This window comes from Cyprinodon variegatus, unplaced genomic scaffold (assembly GCF_000732505.1).
Source record: "Cyprinodon variegatus isolate N-32 unplaced genomic scaffold, C_variegatus-1.0 Scaffold814, whole genome shotgun sequence".
In the NCBI taxonomy this organism is placed as follows: Eukaryota; Metazoa; Chordata; class Actinopteri; order Cyprinodontiformes; family Cyprinodontidae; genus Cyprinodon; species Cyprinodon variegatus.
This window is the reverse complement of record NW_015151267.1, coordinates 164,342-171,338: the sequence shown is the minus strand read 5'-3', so window position 1 is coordinate 171,338 and position 6,997 is coordinate 164,342. Positions and strand designations below refer to the sequence as shown.

General features: G+C 41.4%; 1 protein-coding gene across 1 annotated transcript in view; it reads right to left on the bottom strand.

The window, feature by feature from the left end:
* LOC107098829 (teneurin-1-like) overlaps positions 1 to 658 on the bottom strand; it is a gene marked incomplete at its 3' end in the record, with an annotated part of 205,708 nt that extends 205,050 nt beyond the window's left edge. Inside the window, exon 1 of the mRNA XM_015396686.1 lies at positions 38 to 658. The remainder of the gene's footprint in view (positions 1 to 37) is intronic.
* Between the last annotated feature and the right edge of the window lie 6,339 nt (positions 659 to 6,997).

Sequence of the window (6,997 nt, the reverse complement as noted above, 5' to 3'; positions counted from 1 at the left end):
CCCCCCAAAACAGGCCACAACTAAAGGCGCCTCTCACCTTCATCCTGATGTAAAGCCATGCCTTTAGTCAGCTTCTGCGCCTGTAAGCAATCCTCCTCCTCCTGGTAGGAAATGTGGCTGCGAGGTGGCGGTGCTAGTGCTGGGGATGCAGAGGATGCAGAGGATGCTGAGGATGCTGAGGATGCTGATCGCTCCCAAATGCCGATAGAGAGGAAAAAGGTTTGCGCGCTATAGAAAGGAAGGGAAGGGATCTCCTAGCAGAGGCTGTGCGCCAGCAAGTCAGTCCGTCCTGCTGCGCTGCACTAAGAGAGGAGGAGAGGGAGGGAGGGAGTGGGGGGGGGGAGGTATCTCTCTCTATATATGGAAGGAGCCACTCCGGTACAGGGAGCGCGGTTTGGTGCGTTTAGCCGCCGTTGAACCCAGAGAGACTGAGGCTGGAGCTGCTGGTGAGGCTCGGTGCTGCCTGCATGGATCGTACCACCGCTCCGGTGGAAAAGGGGGTGTGGCTCAGAGATGGACAGGATCTAAGCCGCCAAGTGGCGTCAGGAGGGCTGGATGTCCGCTTGGAGTGCTTCAGGTGCTGCCAGATGGCCGCTCCGCGCTCCTGTGCAGTGCTGACTCACCATCACAAACTTTGCTGGTTTTTACTATTCTAAAGTGAAAAATGAAAACCGACCCAAACAGCAGCAGGTCAGAGAGTTTCTGTGGAGAACAGAGGATCACTCAGGTGCGTCTCAACAACATCGATTCATTCTGCAAGCTGGAAGGAATTTACACATTAAAAAAACTAGGAAAGTTTTTTCAATCGGTAATTATTTTTTAAATTTTAGTCAATAACATCACAGTTGATTGTTGCTGACCAAGAAGAGTTGATTTACCAAACAAACTAAATTTTATACCATATATTGCTTATCAATGAAACATGTAAATTTGACTCAAATCATATTTTATTCAATTTCAAAACTTAAGTTAAAAGTAATGAACTTCTTTGCTTTATTTCTAAATCTTAACTAATCTAAATATAAACTGGATACTATTTAATTTATTTTTTCATTTATCTTATCTTCAATTCATTCAATAAAACTCAGATTCAGACAGCTGCTGCATACTTGTTGACAAAAAACTAAAGATCCATCATTTTACTTTATCTCCAGCAGCAGAATCTAGAGAATCCATTTGGAGTGTGGGAGGAAGCAAGAGTACCCAGAGAGAACCCACTCATGCACTGGGAGAACATGCAAACTCCAAGCAGAAAGACTGTGCTACCCGCTGCTCCACCATGCAGCCGACAAGTCAACCAGGTCAGGTGAGTGAAAAGCACCAACTTTACTCCTAATATCTAAATACATTTTGCTGCATCTGTAAGTTGGGAACGTGTTTCAATTATTTTGTTCATATTTCAGGTAAGACTGTCAGGTTGGGTGGAGACTTTAAGGACCCAGAGATGAGTTTTGCTGATTTAATTCAGGACTAACAGCCAACTGAGGCAAAAATCCAGGAAAATACAAAAAAAAAGAATCCTGAAAAAAACAAAAAAATCCAAAAAACATCAGGAAAAACCAAACATAGGGAACAAAGAGAGGAGGAGGCAAAAAAACAACAAGAAGAAACTTCCTAGACAGGTTTCAGGTATTACAGGAGACAACCCCCCCCCCTTTAACAACCGACCTCCAGAATCATAGACAGGTTTCAGGTATTACAGGCTAACGATGGAACCAAACGACCCATTCATCGGTTACCATTTGCATGTTTCCCAGCAATACAAGGCCTTGTCTCTATAAAGACTCAAACTCACTGCGGATCCAGACATTTGAATTGAGAAAGCTTCCTGGAGAGGTGGAGAAACGTCTTCAAACTTTGAAAACCAAGTCCAGTGGATATTTTTTTTTTAACTTGACCTGGATGACTGAGAACCTTCATCATCAACCAGAAGAAACCAGCGCTGAGTGAAGGCTCTGCTGCTCTTTAAAGTCCAGCACTCTGATGAGACTGATGAGCTCCACCTGTGGAGACTAACCAGGTTCTCCACAAAGATCCTCTCCTGGAGAGATGCATCACTCACACACACCTGAGCTCTGAGAAGGACCCAATTTTTCAGGGTTCAAAGGATCCTTTCATGCAAATGGAAAGTTAGGTGGGAGAAAAAAAATGTGAAAGAAACAATGTTAATTTTATACTCTGAACTTAAACGTAAAAGATATAAGCTCAGGTTGATTTTAATCATAGAAAGTTAAATTTTTTTTACTTTAAGATGGAAATGATTTGTTTGTTTTTATTGCAGTAAGCCTCTTAATATGCTAGAAAGTCTTAATAATCTGATTCCAGGTGTTACTGGTAAAAATAATCACTGTTTTTATTGTTTGTAGGATCACATTTGTTCTCTGCCAATATACGTCAGAATTAGTATGGATTTCTTTTAAAGAAATTCCCAATTGTTTGTTGTTATTCATAGATATTTATTCCCTTTCCTGCATTTGAAGGTAAATGGATTCAAACTGACATATTTGAGCCGGAGTTGGACTTTGATGATGCACGGCACCGTAACGGATGCTTCCAATGGTGCAGAAGCTAAAGCAAACGACAACAGTTATTATTTACAGCAAGAAATTAAAGGGATTTATTAGAAAAATATACTGATAAAGAGAAGAGAAAGACAAAAACCACCAAAGAGCCTTTTGATTTGATCTGCTGCCTCGTGTGATGTCACCAGAGGCCTGTGCACACTGCAGTTTGTGGATTTCATCTTAAATAAAAAAAGATCTGAATCAAAAATAGCAAGACAAAAAGAAAAATGGCTGTTGTTTTAGTTACAAACTGTATCTAAAGGGTTTGATTGATTTTGCAGAAAGTCTGCCTCGTAGCTTTAATGCAGAGTATGTGACACTAATTTATAGCTCTGCTGGGTCCTGGTGTGTGTTTGCACCTGCACATCATCCCATAAAAGCTGTTTTTCTCTGCTAAATGAGCCACCTAACGATTCTAACCCGTGCTCTCTGTGTGACGCCTTGGTGTGGGTATTTCCAGCCACGTCTTATGCATACTGCTCGTGAATGACAGGCGTTCTAATGATGCAGTTTATTATTTCCCCAAAGCACCGTACGCACGGGGCTACAAACAACCACTATGACAGCTGCTTCAGTCTATCTGCCTCTCAGCCTGTCTTGCTGTATCCCCAGCACAACACGGCAGTATGCATCTTTTATCACCAATGGGTTTTGGCACTTTCTGTCACTTCCATCAGCACTCCGCTCTAAATGGAGGCCACAAGTCCAGGCGCTCCACACAGGGAAGGAAGTGATCTAAAGGAGTTTCCTAAAACCTTGGATGAAGATGACCTGTGTGTTTCTGAGCAGGGCAGCAGATGAAGGATTATGAAGATTTGTCAGCCATGTGTAAGGATTAGCTTCTGAAAGCAGTCGACCTGTTAAAAATAAAACCTACTGTCGTCCATTTGACTGAGGAACATTGTGAGGTTATTGATGCTTCAAACTGCATAAGCAGCATGGATGAGCAGCTGGCTAAAGACTCACAGGGAAAGTAGACGGACTATAAAGCCTCTGGCTGATGAAGAACACATTTGTTGGATCTTTTTGTTTGTAATCACTGAGTTTCCATAACATGTTGTCATGGCAAATCCACAAGCTTTTTGAGTTTATGTAACAGATCAACACTGTTTGTTGATCAGTGAAATACAAGAAACTAAACGGAGTAAAATGCTCTGAAACAACAAAAAAAACGATGTATCTATCTATTATAAAACCAAAGCAATTAATTCCCTTATATGGGGAAATAATCCAACAACTAAAATGTCCACTGCTACTCTGGAGGAGCAGTAGAGATCTGTAGCTCAGGTGGAAGTATTTGCCTCCAAGGCAGCTGTTTGTTTTGCCATATGGAGGATGCAGCAAAGCAGTGGAAGGAAGTGACTCCGATTCCAGTAAATTCAGCCAATGCAGGTTCTGAAAGTAATAAAAACCAGTACAGAGATTAATTTAAACCATTTGTCCTTTTAAGCACCAGAGCTAACAGTAGAAATAGACTCGATCCCATCCCTTCACCTTTTGCAGGGTTAACAGTTAGAACGCTGCCCAGGGTAGGAAAGGAGCTCCACACTGCAGCCTTCAGCCTTATGGATTTCATTAACAGGTGAAGGCAGACATGAACGAGGGCTGGTAGAATGGGGGCTACAGCCTTTTGGGAAAAACAACAAAAATAAAGTTACTCTAATGTAATAAATGGATTAAGCTCTTAATTATAAAACTCCAAATGTATGAAGGTGACATTAATGGACGAGTCTCACACAACAAATTTTTGTTAGACTCTGTGAGGTTGGCCGTTCCTATATGGTTTGCCATGCAAAGAATTGTGGGCAACCGCAGAGCTCCCAGCTGCTACCAGGGATGTCAGAAGGTACCTATGTGATCCAGGGGCGGATTTAGAAAATGTGGGGCCCTAGGCAAAGACAGTCAAACCCATTATACAGATACAGAATTTTTTTATAGTGTCATGATTTATTTAAGGATCTGATCCACATGCAGTGAACCACTCAGAGAATCAGGGTAAAAGTTGAACAGGTTTATTGAAAGATCAACGGTGGTTGGATTCAGGAAACTCTGTGTACTGGTGAACCAGTATGGAAGGGAGGAGGGAAGTTCACAGAGGTGACTTCAGGTACCGTGGGAATCTTGGATGCCGGAAGGTAAGGTATTCACGTTTGGGGGGGTTCCTCTCTCACTTTGATCCAGAGGTAGTGACTCGTTGGAGAGCGGACAGGTAGACATTTGTTGGACCCGGAGGAGCTATAGAGCGGACTGTCACTCGGAAACCCAGGAGAACTTGAACAGAACTTGTGGAGGTTTATCCCCTGCTCAGTGTGAGACTCAAATAATCCTTTCAGGGGGAGAAGGCCAAACATCCAGCTTGCAGGATAACTTCCTGCTGAAAAGGCAGACAAAAAACAAGGTTAGGCTCAGTGAAACAAAGACTCAGTTAGACTCAGCTAAACTCAGCTTGGCTAGAGCAACCAAAACTGGCGCCGAGGTAGTGCCAGTCCATGGCTCAAATACACTGGGAAAATTATCAAGAAATAAGTAAAAATTTCTTAAAATAAGTGTATCTAACCTTAATTTGAGTAGGTAATGGAGATTTTGCCAATGGAATGAGTATTTTTACTTTTAAAATAAGATAATTAGATAATATGTGCTTGAAAAAAGACAATGCAACTGTGTTTTCTTATTTTAAGTGTAAATTGTCTTGTTCTATTGGCAAAATGTCTTGGTTACCTCCTCAATCCAAGAACAAATGCAATTATTTAAAGAAAAAGATTACTTATCTAGATTTGGATTTTTCCAGTGTAGTCCTCAGTGATGAGTCACCAGCCGCAGGTGGGCTGAGACACACTTAATATTATGAGCGTTCTGATGGCATTTTAGCCAAAGGATTTTTATCAAAAACATAATTAATGTGCACAAAGGAATAGCTTTATTAACCATACATGGAAACAGAGTTTTATGGGGCCCTCAGGAACTTGGGGCCCTAGGCAGCTGCCTAGTCTTGCCTAATGGTACCCCCCCACCCCGCTTATGCTAATTGTGCTAGCACTAGGAAGTATCCTGCTTCCTTATCCTAGCCCTTTCCTTACTTTCCTTATGAATTATTTATAATTTTTAAAAACAAAGCGGAGTGTGTATGACGTCATCCGTGCGCCGGCTACCATTCCTTCATCCTGTCCGCTGAACTGCTGCTAGTTTTCCTCTAATGCATGGAAGATGTCTAGAGCTGCTACCACAGATGATCTCGCTCTCCAGATGAACCATTCAGATGAGCTAGAATGAATAGAAGGGGTAGAGCGCAGCCGCCTGTGGCCCCCGGCTGCCTGTCACTACTCCAGTCCGGCGTTTCCTTACTCATCTGAGGTATTTCAGGGGTCTCCAAATCAAGTCCTGAAGGGTCAAATTTTAGATGAATCTCTGATTTAACCCACCTGACGTCACAATGCGGAGCTCTGTAAAGCTTGACTACATGATAGTGAGGTCTCTGTTTTCTTCAGGTGTGTAGAGAGAAAGCAACATCTAAAAGGAGAGTTTGAGGCCACTGGTTTAAAATGACCTGGGGAGGAAAAGGAGTTAGGACATTTACTTTAAGATGGATTGTCCAGCTCTGGATACAAGAAGATCCTTTTTGCCTCTAAGCATAACTAAAATAATACTGCACATAATCACCATGGGGACATTAATGCCACATTGTGAAATGATGAATCCAGCATCATGCAATAAGACTACTTCTTTAGCAGGGGCAGGAAAGCTGGAAGAAGGTGTGTGGGATTGTGGACGCAGATGCTGCAAAATCCTGGAGAAAAAAGACAACTGGGACAGAGGCTAACCTTTGCAGGGGACGGCAGTCCCAAAGATGAAGCAGGAGCTAGAATTTACAGTCGTCATAGTATAGGAATACTGTAAAGAGAATATTTGGGCAGAATTGAAAACAGATGTTTACAGACGCTAAATTACATCTGAATGGTCTTTAGCTGTTTGGCAAAGAAGAAGATGCAAAATATCAGAATCAAGTTTATTGCCAAGTAGGTTTGCTCTTACAATGAATTTGCACTTGATGTTGATGGTGAAACAAATTAGATATATATACAGAATACAGTATCTATAGTTATATTCAATATAAAACATACAATATTATATATAGCTATGTACTATATACACAGCAGGCTGTGATGTGCAGGAGAGCAGATGTTTGCAATAAAATGTTGTTAAAATAAATGAACATATTGGCTCTAGGGGTTTCTATTACAGACAATCCCAACAAATAGAATAGAATAGAAAATCCCTTTATTGTCTCACAATGGAGAAATTCAGGTGTCTTCATCAGCAAAAAGATGAAAGAAAAAAACGTTAATACAAATGTGAACCATAGAAAAATGTCTAAGAATAACATAATAGTGAAGCGTTAAAAGATAAACAATAAAATACTGTAAAGTGTTTTAACA